At 30.1% G+C, this 21,879-nt stretch overlaps 1 protein-coding gene across 2 annotated transcripts in view; it reads right to left on the minus strand.

The window, feature by feature from the left end:
* LOC127277427 (fat-like cadherin-related tumor suppressor homolog) overlaps positions 1–21,879 on the minus strand; it is a 307,324-nt gene that overhangs the window by 107,057 nt on the left and 178,388 nt on the right. The window lies entirely within an intron of this gene.

A 21,879-nucleotide genomic window follows, 5' to 3' on the forward strand; every position in this document is an offset into this window, starting at 1 on the left:
AACAATACAATTTATTAAATTCGTGAATTTTACAAGCCGACTCTACATGAAAATAATTTCGAATTTTTACAAACCAATTCTACATTAAAATAATTTTTTAGAATATCGAGTTTGACAGACAGAGTCAAGACATTTGACTCTACATTAAAGTTAATTTCGAAAAATTGTTAAACTTTCACAGACCGACTTTAGGTTAAGGTAAATTCTCAATTTTTACTTACTAACTCTACATCGGAATAATTTTTCAAAATATCGAAATTTACAGAGCACGGAAACATGTTCAATTCTACATCAAAGTAATTTCTGAAACCGACTCTACATTGAAGTAATTTTTCAAAATTTAAAATTTTCCAGACCGTCTCTACACATCCCAACACTAAATCAAAGTAGTATCTCAAAATGTTTGGCTCTACATTAAATTAATTTCTCAAAATGTCGAATTTTACAGATTGGCTCTACATTAAAGTAATTTAACGAACTTTAGAACCTTTGAAAATTGATTCTACATCAATGTAATTTCTTGAATTCGTGAATTTTACAAGCCGACTCTACATTAAAGTTATTTATGTAAAATATCGACTTTACAAACCGTGTTATTTCTACATCAAAATAATTCCTCAAAATGTAAAATTTTTACAGACCGACTCTACATCAAAATAATTTTTCAAACTGTTGACTCATTTGACACTCTACATGGAAGTAAATAAAAAAAAATAGAAGAAAAATTTTACAAATTGTCAAATTTTACAAACCGAGTGATTACATCCGTCTCCAAACCAAAGTAATTTTTTGTAAAATCAAATTTTAAGGACCAAATTAAGACGTTTAACTCTACATCAAAGTTATTTACCAAATTTTAGAACCATTACAAATTGACACTACATCAGCATAAATTGACTCTACATTGAGGTAATTTCTCAAATTCTTTACCAAACGACTCTACCTTAAAGTAATTTCTAAAAATGGTGAAATGACTCTACATCAAGGTAATTTTTAAAATTCCTAAAATTTCTACAGAACGACTCTACATTAAAATAATTTTTCAGAATATCGAGTTTGTCTCTACATTAAAGTAATTTCAGGAAGTGTTAAACCTTCACATACCGAGTCTACATCGAGGTAATTTCTCAATTTTTACTTACTAACTCTACATCCTAATAATTTTTTCAAAATGTCAAATTTTACAAAGTCAACATATTAAATTCTACATCAAAGTATAATTTTTGAAAGTGTAGTATCGCCGCACTTACCGACTCTACATGATAATTTTTTAAATTCTCGAATTTTACAGACCGACTCTACATTAATGTTATTTTTTAAAATGTCAAATTAAAATTTTGAAATATTACTTAGATGTAGAATAGGTCCGTCATGGTTTCTCAATTTAAGAAATCACTTTTATGTAGATTTCTTATGTAAAATTCGTCAATTTGAGAAATTACTTTAATGTAGAGTTGTTCTGTAAAATTTAAGAATTTTACAAATTACTTTGATGTAGAGCAGTTCAGTAAAGATAAGACATTTTAAGAAATTACTTTGATGTAGAGTCTAACATTTTGACTCCGTCTGTTAAATTCGATATTATGATAAATTATTTTCATGTAGAGTTGGTCTGAAAAATTGTGCTATTTTTGGGAAATTACTTAGATGTAGAGTCAAATGTTTTTATTCGTATTGTAAAATTTAATTTTATGGAAAATTACTTTAATGTAGAGTTAAATTTATATATAAAGCAGCGCCATTTTGAGAAATCACTTTAATGTAGAGTTGGTCTGAAAAATTCAAAATTTTGAGATATTACTCTGATGTAGAGTAGGCCAGTAGAATTCAACATTTTTTAAAAAGTACTTCGATGAAGAGAAATTACTTTAATGTAGAGTCATCCTGTAAAATTCGACATTAGAAATTACTTTCATTGTAGAGTAGGTCCTAAAATTCAAATTTTTTGACAAATTATTTTTATTTAAAGTCGGTCCATGTTGAGTAAATCTGTTAAATTTAATTATTTAAAAAAAAAGAGAACTCTACCTTGAAGTAGAGTCGGTCTGTGAAGGTTTGACAATTTGAAAAAAATTACTTTTATGTAGAGTTGGTTCATGTAAAAGTTGGTCAATAAAACTAAAAATTTTGAAAAATTACTTTAATGTAGAGATTCATTCTATTGAATGCAATCCGTTTGATTAAACTATGTATTAGACAATTTCCAAGGGGGTGAATTTTTTCTTTACAACATATATATATATAGAAGACAGGATTGTAGCTAAGACGATAGGGGAATAGTAAACCGCTTTTCCTGAACCAATAGAACGAAATCTCCTCGAGTAACCACAAGTTCGACCACGCCAATAGCCCATATATATTCTCCAGCTTACATATAAGCAAACACAGTCCCACAGGTTATGTAAGCAAGCAAAAACAACGGTAAGTTGAGTTTCGCGTGAGGTGTAAAATATGTGAGTTTATATATATAAAAGTGTGTGTGTGTGTGTGTGTGTGTGTGACAATTGTGGCAATTTTAATAAAACGAAAAGGGACGCAGCTGAACGTTCGACTTCAAGTCTCCGTTTTCAATCCTCCTATCTGTAAATATAGATAACGGAATTGCCTTGTGAAATCTCGACTATCTCTTTATGACTTCTTCTTCTTTTTTTTTTTTTAAATGACAAAATATATAAACCTGTTAAAATCACATACTTAAGATTATATCAAAAACGGTGAAAAAAAAAAAATCACAATTTAAATAAGTTAGGGATCGAAGTGCAAATGAAAATCCGGTTCAACTTGTTTCATCTCTCTGTCGATAAGATAAATTTCTAAAAAATTTTGGCGAATATTTTTTTTTTTTTTTGTTATGAATTATTAAAAAGGGCATTTAGGATGTTTCTATTTTTTTCGCTTCTTATAAGAAAAATGAAATAGATTATATATTATTTTGGATAAATTATTTTAATGTAGAGTCCTGATGTAGAGTCAATCTATAAAAGTTTTAAAATTCATTATTACCATTCTCTTTTTTCTTTAATCTTTAATTTCCCTTCGTTTTGGTAGACACGAAAAAAAAACATAGAATTTTTTACTCCAAAATCGGTAACAAAATTTTATTCTAGGGTAAATGTCCCAATTACTGTGATGTACAATAATGATTTAATTTTTTTTCTTAAATCACTATTAAAATAGAAACGATACTTTAAACTTGAAGAAATAACAAATATAATTATTATTAAAAATATTAACTTTTTTAAAAGTGGCATATGCTGGTATTACTGCAAGTTTGCATGAATTACTGCGAATGGTGTGCACCATAATTACTGCAACGCTAAAAGTGTTGATTTAGAGGTTAGGTTGACTGGATAGACCTCAGTAATAGCAGAATGCGAAAAATATACGCATGCTCTAATTACTGTGATAGATTTAGGTTGTAACTTGAATAAATAATTTGATAATAATCGAAATATGCATCATTAGTGGATATAATATCAAATATCATTTGGAATAAGTTTTAAAGTCATTTTGAAACAGTTTTATGTTCTCAAAATTACTAAGTTTTACTAATTTTTATAAAAATCGTTATAATTGGGGCATCAGCAGTAATTCATACACTTACCCTAGTTGAGGGCGCCATCGTCAAAAATTTTTTAAAAATATTTTTTTGTCATCTTCATCAGCCGCGTAATATAAAACGAGATAATTCAAAACAAGTATGAAATGAAGTTCGTTATTTAAGTCTCTCTCATCCAAGAGAGAGCAAGAGTAAGAGAGAAAAAAATCCAAGAGAGCAAGAGAGAGAGAGAAAGAGTGTGGCGACGTGAGAAAAACGAAAGCCTTGAAATTCAATTTAAACTGGCGAGAAAAACTTTCTTTTGCCCGGACCGGATAACGAAAAGTTTTCTGCACGCTTTTTCACGCTTACGGAAATTACTTTGGCTGAAATTCACGCCAACTCTTACCGCGCGTGAAGAATTATCATAGGGCCAGTAAACAAAAAAAAAATAATAATAATTCCATCTCGGTATTCATTGCGCAAGGAGTTTATATATTTGTTTATTAGTTTAATGAAGAGCTGCGGAAAAGTAATCCCCCTAGGGGCGTTGGACAATTTTGAAAAGCTTTTAGACTTTTGCAGTCGCTATGCGTGAGAGAGAGAGAAAGAGAGAGAGAGAAAATTCACCGCCTCTAATAATAAGAACCTGCATTTCAAATTATTATTATTATTAGCAATTTCTATTTTATAAAGATGAGAAAAAAATTTCAATCTTTCAAATTAATCCTGATGAAAAATTTTTAATTTTCTTTCTTTTTAGAATGACGAAAAAATTTTTTTTATTCCCCCGCGTAAAATATTTCTGTACCTCTAAGACAACTAGGAATTAACAAAAAAAAAAAAAAAAAAAAATCTATCTGGAACAGCGATATGTTTCTCTAGAATAGTGAAAACTTTAACTGTTTTAGTGAAATATATCGCTGTTCCAGTGAAACTTATGGTTGTTCCAGGTAAAGATTTTTTTCCATGTAATAAATAAATAAATAAATATATATATATATAAAATATATTGTATAAAAACGCTTCACGAGAGAAGGGACCTTACGACAAAAAAAAAATTTTTAGGTTATGATTGTGATTTTTGGAGTAAACTCACAAGGAATCAACTCTTAATAAAAAATATTAATGTTTATGTTTTTCATTATATTGAAAAAATTCAATAAAAACAAATTTTTATTTTAACTAATTAAAAAGAAACTTATTATCAAGATAAAACTAACACTAAACATAACCTAGAATTTTTTTTAACGTAAGGTCCCTTCTTTCCTGAAGCGTCACAATTATAATAACAAATATAAAAATAAAATATACAATATATATAAAACATATACCCCACATATACCTAATTTAATTATTTATTATTAATATTATTATGTTTGTTATTATTATTCTTTAATATTATTATTATTAATTATTATTATTATTATTATTATTATTATTATTATTAATTATTATTATTATTTTTATTATAATTGTTATTATTTATAATTAAATATTAATATAATAATAATAATAATAATAATAATAATAATCATAAATATTAAAAAAATAATAAAATTATTGTTCGAAAGTCAGTTATTGTATTTACCTCTCATATACTAATTAGTAAATGCATTTCGATACAAAGAAATACAAAATTGAAAGGCACCGGAAGTTTCAGATGAATTAAATTTCTACCAAAAGGGATCGAATTTTTTTTTCTTTTTTTTTTAAATACACACACATATGTATATACATATATATATATATATATATATATATACACGAAACCAAGTTTCGTAGCTAGAATGAATGCAGTTTATATCAATAGAAAGCGTGCAGTCTTTCAAAAAAAAAAAAAAAAAAATTTCGTCGAATTTTCTATTGAATAAAATTCCCAATTTAACAATGGTTTACTCTTCAAGTCTTTCCTCTTGATTTTCTAAATATCGGCAAATAATTATTATTTCTTTTTTTTTTTTTTTTAAAGTACATTATTCTCTTCGATAGAACAATTAATTTTTTTTTTGTTATTTTAATTATTTATTTTATTTTATTTATATATTTCATTTTACCTATATATTTTTTTATATTTTTATATATTTTCATATTTTTTTTCATTTTTATTAATTTTTATATATATATTTTTTTATACGTATTTATATTTTTATTTATTTATTTCATTATTTATTTTTCTATTACATTTTTGTAAATTATTTTCTATTTGTAATTATTAATTATATTTAGAAAAGAAGGCAATAAAATTATACGTTATTCCTAATTTAATTAAGTCAATTTAATTAACTATATCGATTAGTATTATTTGTAGTATAATAATTTAAAAATCAGTCAATCTATATAATACACGACATAATTATGATAAAAGATAATAAAGAACTATGTCAGTGATAATTGGGAGGATAATTATAATTAATTAACATAATTTGTCTGGTTCGTTGATTTTATCAAATAATATATATATATATATATTATCAATTTTCGAAACAGGAAATGGCTGCAAGTAATGGTCAATGAACTTGATTTTTTTTTTGAAGAACTGCATTAAAACTCAATTTGACTGAAATAATATTTGGTCCTTGATAATAATTCATTGAACGAGAGAATTTAATTTTGCCTTTTTGAATATGAGCGCGGTAAAATATAATTTCATTGAAAGGGGGAATTTAATTTTTTTTTTCCATAGATAAATTAAATTTTTTTGTTCGTACTGACTAAATAAATTTTTTACTCTATAAATACAAAGACAATGAGAGTTGAATCAATTTAAAATTTTTTTATTCTCAACTATTGAATTATATTTTTAAAAAAACTAATTTGTAACAGCCTTTTTTTAAATACAAAAAAAAAATTTTTCTTTCTCTATGCGAAAATGGAAAATTAATATATAAAACCATAGAAAGAGACTTTATTTAACTAATAATAGAAATAAGTATAATTATTATAAAATGAAAAGTAAATAGCAATTTTTCACAAGTTTCGAAAAGTATTTTTCATTTTATTATAATTACTAGGAGGGAAACATAACCTCAAAATTCTAGGGTATGAGTTTTCAGAATTCAAGGCCTTAGTTCAAACATAACCCCAAAATTCATGGACATAGGTCAAGGAACCGTTGGGTTTAAGGTTACATAACCTTAAAATTCAAGGGCATTGGGTTTTCAGTATTTAAAGTCAGAGATCAAACACAACCTTTAAAAAATTAATCATTAAAGTAGATTTACTAGATTTTTACTTTGGACAGCAGATATCCGCATTTTTGATATTAAAAAAGCAAAAAAAAAAAAAAAAAAAAAAGAAATCTGTTATAAAAATAAAATTCAATTATCATTATTTCGCGTTACAGTTTCACGATATCCGGTTTAAAGAAAAGAGTAAAAAAAAAATCTTCTCTTTTCTTCGTTAGCCTGTCAGTCGGCGCCATCGACGTAATATTTACTTTGCTGATAGCGCGAGCGGCAAGTAAGGCGAGGTGGGCCAATGGCCTCGGCCTCTCCTCACTTCGATCGTCCATTACAAAAGATAAATTCGAGCAAGAGAACTCGATCTTGTTCTCAGTAGTGTGTAAGTCCATGAACTATGGCGAAGAATACTGAGAAATTAACTTCAGAACACATTATCACGCTAATGGCTTTATATATATATATATATATATATATATATATATATAGATGTCGCTCGTAAATATATATAAACAAGTATTACGCGAGCACGGAATTATTAATTTTTTCTTCTTTCCAAAAAGGAAGAATAATTTTTCAAATTAATTGAATGAAAAATTGAAATTAATTTTCAAATTCGTTTTTTTTTTATGTTATTGTTTTAAAAATTGATTTAATTAGATAATTTCTAGATTAACGCGAAGGTCTAAATTTCACCTCTAAATTAAAATTGATTTAGGAAATATAATCATAAACCTAAGAAAAAATGTGTTTTCTATTTTTAGGCAAATTCGTTGTAGTTTACAAAAACATCGTCCGACATTTTGAATTTTTAAAAACTGACATCGGATTCGAGATCAGCGACCCCAAAAACCCCCGAAGTAAGTATTTTCCAGTGAATTCGAAGATTTTTTAAAAATAATTCCGCCATATTGGATCCGCCATTTTGAATTTCGAAAATTCGACATCGCATTCGTAATCAGCGACCCCGAAAACCCACGAGTAAGTTTTTTCTAGTCAAATTGGTACATTTTTTTAAAATTCGTCCGCCATATTGGATCCGCCATTTCGAATTTCGCAAATTCGACATCGGATTCGTAATCAGCGACCCAAAAAACCCCCGAGTAAGTATTTTCCAGTGAATTTGAAGATTAAAAAAAAATTCCGCCATATTGGATCCGCCATTTTGAATTTTGAAAAACTGATATCGGATTCGTATTCAGCGACCCCAAAAACCTCCCGAGTAAGTATTTTCTGGTGAATTAAAAGCAGTTTTAAAAAAATTTTCGCCGTATTAGATCCGCCATTTTGAATTTTGAAAAATTGACTTCGGAAGAGGGAAAATGGAAGTTAAAATGAAATTACACAATTGCACCCCAGAGGGATAAATTTTTTTTGAAAACTAATTGAAGTGGGAAGAAACCATTGTTCTCAATTAGAAAGAAAAAAACGAAGAAAGGAACTTTTCAAGATCGAGTGGGTTCTCTGGAACCACGTCACTTCCGCCGCCTTTTCTTCAATGAGGTTAGCATATGTTCCAATGTATCTTCCTCAATGTTTTATTCCCGCAGCCAACTCTCCACTAAGTCTCTAGCTTCTATGACCGTACGGATCATCACGTGGGCGAAATAGACATTCTACAACACGAGGAAATAATAATCCTCTCACAAGAAAAAAAAAAAAATGCATTCCACCCGCAAGCATTACCCATGCAAATCTTTCAGAAAGAGAAAGAAAGAGAGAATAAGATTTCTCAGGTGTGTAACGAGACCGTGGATTAAAGGCATGAGAGAGAAAATTCAGAAGAGAAAGGTAATTTATAATAATCAACATTTTGTATTAAATTTAATTTAATCGCACTACGACGAATGCAATATATAGCAAAATTATATAAACACATATAGGACAAATAAAGCTAAAACTTGTTAATTGCTAACTATTACACCAGTAATTTTGGTAAATCGAAACCTTTAATTAATGTTTTCAACAGTGTAATTATTTATAGAATAACATCAAGAGAAAATTAGGTTAATAGAGCCCGATCTTTAATTAAAATACGAAGCCCATTAAAGCTGTCGTTTCTAGCTTAATTAGAGAGCGTTATGCCTTTGATCATTTGCGATTAAACCTTTGAATCGTACAGTGTAATATGTTACACCTGTAATATCTCATGGTGTGTATATTTCATTATACATTTCGTAGGATTTTATTAAAGAAATTTACAAAAAAAAAAAAAAAACCCCAACTTAATTAATATAACCTCAAAGTAATTATATTTCCCTCCTTTTATATTATGATTTTATTCTTCCATTTTATCTACTTTGTTGTGATTCCAATGAAACAGTCCAATCAGAAACAAGATTGGTGTGACACGTCACAATATGCGTTCGACTATTACGTTCGATATAACCAATGAGAACGAAGGAATGTTTCATGAACGTACCATGAAAGTATATAGACTTTGGAAACTTGCAAACAAATAAAAAATCACGTCAAAAAAGTGAGAATCAAATCTGTTTTTTTAACAAACATCTTTTAGTAAAAAGTCAAAAAAAATATCCCCGAGATTTTTACAAAAAGAACTAAAAACCTTCCGAAAATTATTTCTCGATGACAACACCTTCGAACATAACCTATTCTTCTTTTTGTTTTTTTAAAATAAAATTTAAGGTTATATTCACAATATACTTTTTTATATTCTTATGTCCTTAATAGAAAATAATACTAATAATAAATAATAATAATAATAAAAATAAATAATGAACATAAAAAATCCTATTGTGGACATAGTCTAAATGTCAATAAAAAGGAGGTTTTTTTGTCATTAGGCTATGTCCACAATAGGCTTTTTTAAACTTTATGACTTAAAGGCCTGAACAGAATAGAAACGTAACCGGAAGAATAATTTAGAGAAGGATGGATAGATTGTTTCTCCTACTCTAACTTATTCTTCCGGTTACGTTTCTATTCTGCTCAAGCCTTAACACAAAAACATAAAAAAAAACAAATTGTGGAAATAGCCTAAATAATGTCAAATAACGATTGATTTCCATTGTTCCCAATCGACATTTGTCATAATTCTCGTCAACTACCGCACCCTGCTCTAGTAAAAATTTAGTAACTTTATAGTAACTTTTAATTTTAACAAGTCACTAAAATTTTACTAGAGCAGGGTGCAGTAACTAACGAGAATTATGAAAAATGGCGAATTGGGACAATGGAAACCAACCTAACATCCTTTTTGTATATTAAAATTTTATTATTTTTAATCCAATATTTTAAAGTAAAATAAAAAAAAAAAATTTATTCTCCCTTACATTATTATCATCTGAAGTTCAATATTTCTGAATGAAAAAGCATTTTGACGAGCTAATTAGGGTGAGCTTGAATACAGAGAAGAGCATTTTTGTGTCAACATTTCCGTAATTACTGGTGCCTGTGTGTAAACGATTCTACTATATATCTATATACGTCATACCTGGACATCCACATATCCCCCCCCCCAAACCCCGCAATCCCAACCAACTCAACCCCTTCGAGTCAACCACTCCTGTGCTTTTCTCGGTTCGTTAGAGCATGACGAACCCATGTTAATACCCCCCACCCCTCATCGTATATACATACATATAATGTTGAAGCGCGGACTCAAACGTAAGCTCTGCTTGTCCACTACTAACTGCTTTTCAACGTGAATCTTCCTGCAAATTATGTAAGCTCTGATTTTTCACCGAAAAAAAAACAAAATTTTGTTTTTATATGATAAATTTTGCATTAATTTCTGTATATCTCTCTGTATTAAACAAAAAAAAAATATCGCTGTCGCTGTTGTTTTAAGAATTGACGGATAAATACTAATAAATATGAAAACATAACCTCAAAATTAGGTTACAAGTCAAGAAACCAATGGGTTCGAGGATAAAAATTGAAAACATAACCTCAAAATTAGGTGAAAAGTCAAGCAACCGCTGGGTTCGTGGCTACAAATTGAAAACATAACCTCAAAATGAGTTGAAAAGTCAAAAAGTCATAACCTCAAAATAAATGTTACAAGAAGCCGCTGGGTTCGAGGGTAAAACTTAAAAATATAACCTCAAAATTAGGTTAAAAGTCTAAAGACCGCTGGGTTTTGAGGTTAAAATCTGAAAACATAACCTCAAAATCAAAGGCAATATAATACAGTTCGGACAGAGGTCATAACCTTCTTTTTCAAAAGTACAATTTTTAACTATTTAATATATTATAAAAGAAAGAGAGAGAGAGAGAGGGGGGGGGAGGATTGCACACAATAACAAAAAAAAGTGTAAAAATTTTCATGAAAATAATGAATTCAGTCGATATATATTTTTTTATGTACATACACAAAAGGTGTGTAAAGAAGAGGGAAAAAAAGAGGTTAATAACATGCGATACGCTCGAAATTAACACAATAGAGAGCGTTGGCAACGGAAGCCGAGAAATGGAGCTAGGCGTGAATATTGTCGAATACAAAGAAACAGTAGTCGACACACTTGGAAACGAGACACCAACTTCAATTGACATCAACTTGACATTTTCTATTGATTTTCTTTTATTTTTACACCATCCTTAGGGGATAATGAAACCTGGTTGACTTTTTTCATTTACAAACTGCGAGAGAGAGAGAGAATGAAAAGCAAAATTTTTCACTGACTGCATAAGGGAAAGATATTAAAATCTGATTAAAAAATAGTGATGATATTTTATTAATTATTAACTGAATTTTTATCTAAAAGACAAATAACTATTGTGAAATTCGTTAGCTAGTAGTATGAGTTAGATAAGGATAGATATATTTGTGTGATTTAATATCGCAATGTACCGTTGCGAAATTATTGTATATTGGCCCTAAGACAAGTTTGAAATTTTTAACTTCCCATTCCTGACGTAGGGTTATATGACATTGTCCCCGTGCGCCAAAGTTCATAATTCTCATCAACTATCGAACTCTGCTCTAGTAAAAAAGGTGAGTTTATTGGTAAAATTAAAAATCACTATAAAGTCACTAAATTTTTACTAGAGCAGGGTGCGGTAGTTGACGAGAATTATGAAAAATGTCGAGTGGAGACAGTGGTAAGCTTCCTGTGGAGGAAACTCTGAAGGGTGATGCGAAGTTATTGTGCATTGGGCCTAACTCTGACATAGTAATTCTTAGCTTTCCATCCCTGACGTAGGGCTATATAGAGGAAACTCTGAAGTGTGACACGAAGTTATTTGGCCCTAACTTTGACGTAGTAATTTTTCTACATTCGCACCTCTGCATGCTGGTTGCTATGGTAGCATACAGGAGCAAGAGAGACAGAAAATTGTTTATCTCTCTCACTCCTGAGTGTTACCATGACAACTTGCATGCACAGCTGTGGATTCACCTTTAGGGAAAGTAAATTGCAGAAGGACCATGATATATTGCTATCCTTTTCTTCTTTATTGTTTTCGATTTTTCGCACATGCGCACAATAACATAACCTAAAAATCCCTAATAAAAACGCAAATTTCTTTTTCTTACACTGCCATTAACTAATAAATTGTCACAACTTTTTTATTATTAGTAGTCTAAAAAGGAAGATTAAATGCCAAATCATTAAAAAAAAATACAGGAATAATTTTCATAAAAGAGCAGCAATTTTTCCACATCGATGCGATTTTCATCATACGGGTTATATACCAAAAAAAACAAACTTTTTCCTATCGTTATGGAGAATTTTTCTAGAAGCTTAGGCAGAAGCAGACACACTCATACACACACACACAAGGCAAACAGAATGGCGTGCATATGAAACGAGTGTAGTGAGACGACAAAGTTTCGAAATGTGACTGTGAGAACGAACCCAAGGGGTTATATACACTCGAGTGAGAATATATTCTGAATTTCAGAACTTTCCAAATCGATACAAAAATGATAACATGAGGATTTTCAAATAACTGAAAAATACTCTAATCTCGAGAGAAAGTTTAATTAAATTAAAACAAAAAAAAAAAAAAAAGAAGTAGATAAGATTTTGTAATAACAACGAAGCAGATGGATTTTGGTGAATTTTAATTAATCTTCCATTGAATTTCAATTTAATAATATTTTACCAAGTTTAAAGATTTTGATTTGGAAACTTGAAATTACTTGTGGCTATTCTCTCTCGGTCTTTTCTTCATTGAAACTAGTTTCAACAAAAGGGGGGGAGGAGGGGGGTTTTTTGTAAGTTGCGCATAAATGGAAGAGAGAGAGAGAGAGGGTGAGTTTAACGAACCGATAGCGTATGGGGGGCAAATTTACAAGTCAAGAGCATTACACGAGTGGTAACAGTTTTAGCAGCAGTAGTACCTGCTTGCCATTAGGGATTCATGACCGAAATTTGTATGCCGCACCTAGTCGTGTAAACTGGGCATTATTGCTAGGTTCGAAGGTCTGTTTTACACATACATACATACATAAAGCAGTATATATATATATATGCAATACGTCCGAGTTGGCGCGGATTCACGAGACGCGGTTCGTGACTTGTAATTGGATGCTAAGCAAAACCTTACACCCCCCTCATCTAAAGACAGCTGGCGCCACCTGCATTTGAAATTGCCGAATTATTCACGCCCAAAGATCGTGAAAGTGCCATTAATTTGAGTTATTCCATTTTCACTGTATAGTGTAGGTCAAATCCATAATTTAACGCCATCTATAGTCAAATCTCCTCTACTCTAAAATATTATTAAACAAATTTCTACTTATTAAGTTTTATAGTTCATGACTCGATAAAACCGGTTTTTCTATAATTAAATACAAATTTTTTTTTACAAAATAACTAAGAGAGAGAGAGAGAGAGAATTCATTAATAGCTGTCAACACACAAGAGGCAAGATATTGTTAATACATTTGTGTATGGCAATTAGATTAACATAACCTTTCCTATTCTTTTTTATTATTATTATTATTATTTTTACCACATTGGAAAAATGCGATCATTTATCATCGTCCAGCTGGAACGTGATTCGGTGTCGATTTATCGTTTCGAAAGATAATTACATACTCGCGTGTGACGTTGCGATTATACGTGACATTGACACGCGGATAACTTAATTAGACAATACATTGTAATGTCGACTGGTGAAAGCGAGTGCGCGTGGGAGAAAATGGGCTTGTTACTTTTGCATATATGACAAATTTCCACAGCTTCGCTTATGGTTGCTGGAGACGATGACTTCTATTGTTATTTTCATTTTCCACTGTGCTCTCTTTGTCACTGTCCGTTTTGCCAGTGTTTATATATATGTATGCTTTTCTCGCAATTAGACACAGTAAGCTAATGTCTTTTGAACATTAGATGAGAGAGAGAGAGAGAGAGAGAGAGAGAGAGAGAGAGAGAGAGAGAGTTGGATATGCTTGAAGCAAAACATAGCGGGAATAACAGACGATGCATTCATGCAACACGAGGTCATAACCATTATTTCTAGATTTGCAAAAAGAAAATTTTGTGTTTTCATGTCCTTTTGTATATTTACATAAGTAAAATTTAATTAATTAATTACATTTCTTTAAGAAAAAAAAAGAAATTTGCGTTTTTATTAGGGATTTTTAGGTTATGTTATTGTGCGCATGTGCGAAAAATCGAAAACAATAAGGAAGAAAAGGATAGCAATATATCATGGTCCTTCTGCAATTTACTTGCCCTAAAGGTGAATCCACAGCTGTGCATGCAGGTTGTCATGGTAACACTCAGGAGTGAGAGAGATAAACAATTTTCTGTCTCTCTTACTCTTGTATGATACCAAGGCAACCAGCATGCAGAGGTGTGAATGTAGGAAAATTACTACGTCAAAATTAGGACCAAATAACTTCGTGTCACACTTCAGAGTTTTCTCTATATAGACCTACGTCAGGGATGGGAAGCTATGAATGACGATGTCAGAGTTAGGCCCAAAGCACAATAACTTTGCATCACACTTCAGAGTTTCCTCCACAGGAAGCTTACCACTGTCTCCACTCGACATTTTTCATAATTCTCGTCAACTACCGCACCCTGCTCTAGTAAAAATTTAGTGACTTTATAGTGATTTTTAATTTTACCAATAAACTCACCTTTTTTACTAGAGCAGAGTTCGATAGTTGATGAGAATTATGAACTTTGGCGCACGGGGACAATTTCATATAACCCTACGTCAGGGATGGGAAGTTAAAAACAACTTCAGTCTTAGGGTCAATACACAATAACTGCGAAGGTACATACATTCTTTTCTATCTCATGCTTCTAATTAATTTCACAATGAAAATTAATCTATTTTGTTCCATATGACTGTAACCCTAACCTCAAATATGATGCAATATTTTCCCTATTTTTTGCAAAATTAGTTATACTTTGTGAAAAAAATGTTTTTTTAAACTTTGATTTTATCAGACAATTCTTCATTTCTGAAAAACGCAAATATAAACAAAAAACTGAATTATAGAAAAGAGAATTCGGCAATTTGAACAAAAACATTGGAAGAAGCATTAAATTTAGCAGCTTTAACTTCTCTTCTATATGTGAGTGGCAAAAAATTCTCTTTAAACTAAAATACCAAAAGCGAGATTCGAGAATGTATAAAGCGAACTTGGAAAGAGCAGAGAGCTAAACTTCGCCAAGAGAGAGGAGAGAGAGAGAGTTTCATATCCTGACATTACAAACTCTATTGCACTACAAGCATAGTAATCCCTTTAAATTACGTCAATTTATCATATCCCCTTCTTCACCGATATAGATTACAAACTAATTTTTATTTAAAAACATGTATTTAGATAGCAAAGATTAAAAATCCTTTAAAAGATACCTTGGCTTTTCTTTTCCATATCTTGTGTTAGAAATCTTGAAACCTTTTCGCTCGTATTCAAAAGTGTACAGTGAATCCTATCACCTCATTCTTAAGATGCTTATCATCATCTTCCTGTTTCTATACTCCCTCCCCTCCCCCCCGTCTCTCTCTTTCTCTCGAATTTCACTATTTATTCTATCCTTTAAGTCCCTTAATGGTATCGAATCTCTTCTTTAGAATAACAACTTCCTCTAACGTATATGTTCTCCTTTAAAATGCGATTCTATCGCACATTGCATATATACATTACATTTACCTTCTCAATCATTCTCTTGGTGGGACAGTTATGCAAAATATATATATATATATAGTGCAAGCCAAATGTGCCCTCTATTGTGTCCATTGATTAAAATGTAGAGAAAGTTATTCTAAAAGGTAAAGACTGAATCCGGTCCATCCCACATCCGTGAATCTCGCGCGGAAGTGGTCGCTCTTCCATCGTCTGCGGTTGCCCAGCAGCAACGGAAAGGAGGCTCGAAAGGGCCATGGCCGTTATATCCAATACACAACCCGGATCCTTCATGTGGCGCATTTGTATGTTTAACCGGTCCAGAAACCGGTTTTTGGACATTTTTATAACCAAACATACATATATACATATACACAAGGGGAGAGAATGATTCAACACTGGACCAAACACTATTTTTTTTATGTAATATCATGAGACGTACAAGCTTCTTCGATTCTTTAAAGGGCCATACATGAATTTTTCTTTGGTTTGTTTTAAAGAATTTTGTCATACAAGTGTTTAATGATAATCATCTATTTTTTTTTGTCGCATAAATATTTATACGATCTAAAAATAACAATATTAAAACAATAATAAGAATATTATTAATTATAATAACAAATATAATAATAATAATAATAATAATAATAATAATAATAATAATATTAATATCAACACTAATAATATCAATACTAATAGTAATGGTAACATTAGGGTAAAAATTTTTGAAAACTAAAAATATAAAAAATACCGACACAGAAATTTACTATACCAACTGATAGTAAAACAGTTTTTTTTTGGAAAAATGAAAATATAAAAAATTACAGACACAGAAATCTACCTTACCGACGGATGGTAAAGAACTTTTTTGTAAAATGAAAACATAAAAATTACCGACAGAGAAATCTACCTTACCGACTGATGGTAAACAATTTTTTAAAGTATAATCAACATTTTTAACATTGTTCTACCATCACTCGGTAAGGCAGGTTTCTGTGTCGGTAATTTTTCATATTTTCATTTTTCAAAAATTTCTTTGCCGTCGGTCGTTAAGGTAGATTTCTGTGTCTGTAATTATTTATATTGTCAATTTAGAAAACATTTCTTTTCCATCAGTCGGTAAAGTAAATTTCTTTGTCGGTAATTTTTATATTTTCATTTTTCAAATAATTCCTTCACCATCAGTCGGTAAGGTAGATATATGTGTTAATAATTTTTTATATTAGCATTTTCCAAAAAAAAACCTGTTTACCATCAGTCGGCAACATAGATAACTTTTTATACTAGCATTTTCCAAAAGAAATTTCTTTACCATCAGTTGGTAGGAAAGATTTCTAGAATTTCTACAATTCAAATTCGAAATAACTCAAACTTAATTCAAACGTTAGTTAATCCAAAATTACTTTTTTTTCTTAATATTTTCTTTTACAAGAAGTTTTTGTAAATTTTTAATCAACCCCTCTCAATAATATAATACTTGAGTCGTTTTTGCAATTATTATTATTATTATTATTATTATTATTGAAAACCTGAAAAGTTTTCTTCGCGAAGCATCCAATTCGCGCGTCGAAAGAATTTCGGTGCGAGAGATAAAGTTTTTCTTTTGGACGCTAAAAGGGGAGAGGAAATTTTCAACTCTTGCAGAATTAAGAGGTCTTTCATTTCTGCGAGTTAGTCGTGAACTTCTCTCTCACAGTGTGCGAGATTACGGCTTTTCCAAAGCTGAACACATTCTCGTTCTGTATATATATATATAGCAAAAAGGGATATGATCCTTATGGCGCGATTAAATTCGTAGGAAAATTTAAAGGAGAAGGAGACGACGACCTTTAATTCCGCAAGCTTTACATTGATTTATACGAGTGCACCGCAGATTACAACTCTTGAATTTACTATATATATAGGACCACGATATATGTTTAATAACAGTTTACTTTAATTTATTTCTAATCGATTTTCCTCTAAAGCCACAGTTTTTTATTAATGCAAATCATTTATCTTAAATTCCAACCTCTTTCACAATCAGATATGTAGGGAAAAAAAGAGGATTGTGAATGATTAGACTACGTGAATTAATTGCGATCGGTTTCCTAATTTTCTTCTCTCTCTCTCTCTCTCTCTCTCTCTCTTTCGGAAAACCATTTGGCGAAAGGATCAAGTACTTTAATCACTATTAGTTTGATCTGCTATTCGTATATGTATAATTATCAAACATATAACATGAAATTATCGTTTCGATAATTACACGTGTTTTTGATTAAAATAAACTAACATATATGGTGTTAGATATACAAACTAACTTTACCTCAAACTCTATTTTTTTCCCTATAGTACATATATACATTTGTCGTATAGCTTTCGACAACTTTTAGTAAAATCGCTTTCAAACTATATATGTACCTAATGTCTCTATCATCAAAGACATCAAAGGGATGAAATTCTAGGTTTATTTTCAAATAAAACCCCGTTAATAGCTGATGCGGTTTGATGAAACACAACATCATGAAGTTTAATTTAAAATTTTGCTAATCAAGTGTGTTATTTTATAATCAAAATTTTTTCTAATCATAAATTTATTTTGGAAAAAAAAATTCTATACTTTTTTTTTCTAATTGAACTTTGACAAAATTCCAAGAGTGGAACTAATTAATGACCAAAAGTATGGGACAATGTTCAGTCGATCGGATCGTCGACGCTACTCACAAGACGCCAGGGGAACAATCACAGTTTCCAAAGTTGAGGCTAATCATGCTACATAGTTTCCGAGTCAATGGTAGAACGGGTAGATCTACATCCTGTCATGATTCCGCACTGTTCTTTACTAAGTTGAACTTCTCTTTGTGTATGTGTGTGTGTGAGTTGAAACCGCTCTTTGCAAAATTGAGAACTACTCCAAATGGTCACAAATCTTGTCATAACCAAAGTCCTTTTCACTTTGTTACCTGATCCCCCTCTCTCTCTCTATGCATTTCGTTTAATTGAAAACATGAATCCTTTCTGATTAATTTGAAAATTGAAATTATTTCCTATTGCTCGATGATAATTTCCATGATAATCAAAATTTTAATGCAGATTCCTGTTACCGACATTTACCGACACTGGGAAAAAAAGGTTCTGATAAAGGAAAAGCATAGAAATTGTTTTCTATGTTTTTTTCTACATTTAGCATGGATCAGAACCTCTTTTTTCAAGTGTCGGTAATTGTCAATAACATAGGACTTGTCGGTAACAGAAATCTGCTTTTGACCTATGTTTAATAAAGAAAACTATAAAAACCAACAGAAAAGAATATTTTCATATTTTTTCTTTGTTGAAAACGGATTAGAAACAATATTTTTACAAGTGTCGATTAATGTCGGTAACAGGAATCTGCACTCAGAATTTTGCCTGTATGTCTACTACAAAAACATGATTTTGTTTTGTTTTGTCTATTTAATCAAAGATCAGAATTATTTTTTCCAGTGTCGATAAATGTCGATAATAGGAATCTGCTTTTACATCTATTACTGAAATATGATTTTGCAATATATGATCAAAAACAGTTTATCGTACAAAGAATTTTAGGAAAATAATTTTCTTTTTAGAAAAATAGTTTTCTTTTTAGGAAAATAATTTTGTTTTTAACAGAATAATTATGTTTCAAAGATGTAGTAAATTTTGATTTTTGGAATTTTTCTGAAAAATAATTTTGTGTTTAACATAATAATTAAGTTCCTAAAAATAGAGTATTTCCTAGTAGGAAATTGTCAAAATTAATTTTCTAGCTAATCCCCCCCATCTTATTATTAGTAACATAATCCTGGAGTCATCTTCTGGTTGGCAGGAAGCGTATATTATATATATATATATAGGTATAGTCAATCGATAATTCTCCATCGTCAGACAATCTCTGGATATAAATTGGTTGGATCCTAAGCCCTCAAGCAGGTCGAATGTGCGCAGGTGTCTGTATGCATAACAATAAAATAGTGTTTCCTCGTTAACACTTTATCACCCTGTAATCGCTAAATTGCATATAATTTGTATTTGGAGATGTTGAATAGATTCCCATCAGCGAATTACATCATATCTAAATAATTCACCAATTTTGGTATTTTTATAGGTATTAATTTTCTTCATAGTTAATAATTTTCAATCTTTTTTTTTTTTTGTTCGATTACTTGAAACCGAAAATTGATTCTGTTCTTCTAAATTTTAGATTCTTAATTATAAATTTTATTAAATCTTATTTAATCTTATTTAATTAGAAATTTTCTTAATCGACGAAACGCGTTGTTGTATCCTTGTTTGTCTATCAGGCGATATTTGGCAAACAATTCACTGACCTTACATGATCCCGTTGACAATGTGCCCTTAAGGCATTCTCGATACAACCCTCGATCATCCGAAGACAAACATTTGCCAAAAATCAACACTATCTGAACCCCTTTTTAAACATATTAAATTTTCCCCAATATTCAATTAATTCATAAGGAGGAAAAAAAAATTATCCTTATTCGAATTTACATTATTCCCATATTTTTATTTACAAAAGCCTTACGAAATTGTTCCAGAAATTCTTCAAAATTCCATATTCTATGTTAAAACATTTCCGCAAAAATTTTATAAGCGTTAAAAATACCGTAAATTTCTAAAAACGTTTTCCAAATTTTTTCCATAAAATTTACTTATTATAGAAATTGCGGAAAAAATATGGAAATTTTTTGTAATTTCTTCCACATGGGATAAATTAAATATAATATAATAAAAAAAAAAAAATTTATAAATGGATCATTTAATTTAACTTTTCCAAAAAAATGATGCGAAAGAGATGCATTTAAAAAAAACCATGTCAAGATAACACAGAAAAGGTGGTTCGATTTCTTTACGTACCATTAGGCAACCAGCAGAAAAGTTTTCCCAAGCCCTCTGCCTTTCAAACAATTTGTGGTGAAATTCATGAAGTATATATATATATATATATATAGGGATCAATATCTAGAAACTTGGCCTTGCCATATACGTAAATATTCATCTCCAAATCACACACTTGACATAAATCTTGTACTTGACATCAGTGCAGTTGTTGAAAATCCCATTGAACAATGTGAATTTTACGTGCATTTTTCTTGCACATGAACTGAATATAAATTATAAATATACTTAAGAATGTAAACTAATCAAAAATAGGTTAGAAATTGAGAATCTTTTTTTTTTCGGGAACGACACTGATAGTTTTTTAAGATACAAAATGGCGGATACGAAATGGTAGGTTATTTTTAGGGTTTCGTGGTCCAGGCCTGAAAACCTTAAAGTTTCGCTATGGCGTCCGTTTGTTGTACTCTATAGTATGGTTGCCATTGTAACAGTTACCTTAGCAACCGTTACCATAACAGCCATTTCCATTACAACCGTTTCTATAGCAACCGTTGTCATAGTAACGGTTCCCATAGTAACTAACTGTTGCCGTAGTAACTTTTGCCATAGTAAATAACTGTTGCCATAGTAACTTTTTCCAAAGTAAGTTTTGCCATAGTAACTTTTTCCATAGTAACTTTCTGTTGCCATAGTAAGTGTTACTATAGTTACTGTTGCCATAAGAATCGTTACCATAGCAACCGCATCCATCGTAACTGTTGCTAATGATTTTTTTCCTTAGAAACGGTAATGGTTTTTGGTATTTAGGATTTTTTTTTTATTTGTTGATTAGAAATTTAAAATTGGATTACAGAATTCAAAATGGCGGATGTAATATGGCGGACGAGAAAAATTAAAAACAATCAGATTTTCCTAAATCTTGTCATTTGAAAGTTTTCGATAACGCTAATAACAAATTTAATGAAAATTTTTTAAAAATTAACTCCAAATGAGTAAATTTGATACCGCAAAAGATTTTTCGAAAAAAAAAATGTTTAGAATTCAAGAAATTTTGATGTGAACAGTGTGTATAAAATGGAATGTTTAAAGTGGAATGTATTCGATTTTGTTTGATTGAATGACGATCGTATATTTTGTATAACCTCTCTCTATATACATATATATATATAGTGAATCACCCAATTGAAAAGCTTTAAAATCCTTTCAAACTGATAATATTGTTGTTGTTGTTTGTCTTGTTGTTA

This window comes from Leptopilina boulardi, unplaced genomic scaffold (assembly GCF_019393585.1).
Source record: "Leptopilina boulardi isolate dan_hultmark-lab unplaced genomic scaffold, ZJU_Lbou_2.1 LbouV2_167, whole genome shotgun sequence".
Taxonomy (NCBI): Eukaryota; Metazoa; Arthropoda; class Insecta; order Hymenoptera; family Figitidae; genus Leptopilina; species Leptopilina boulardi.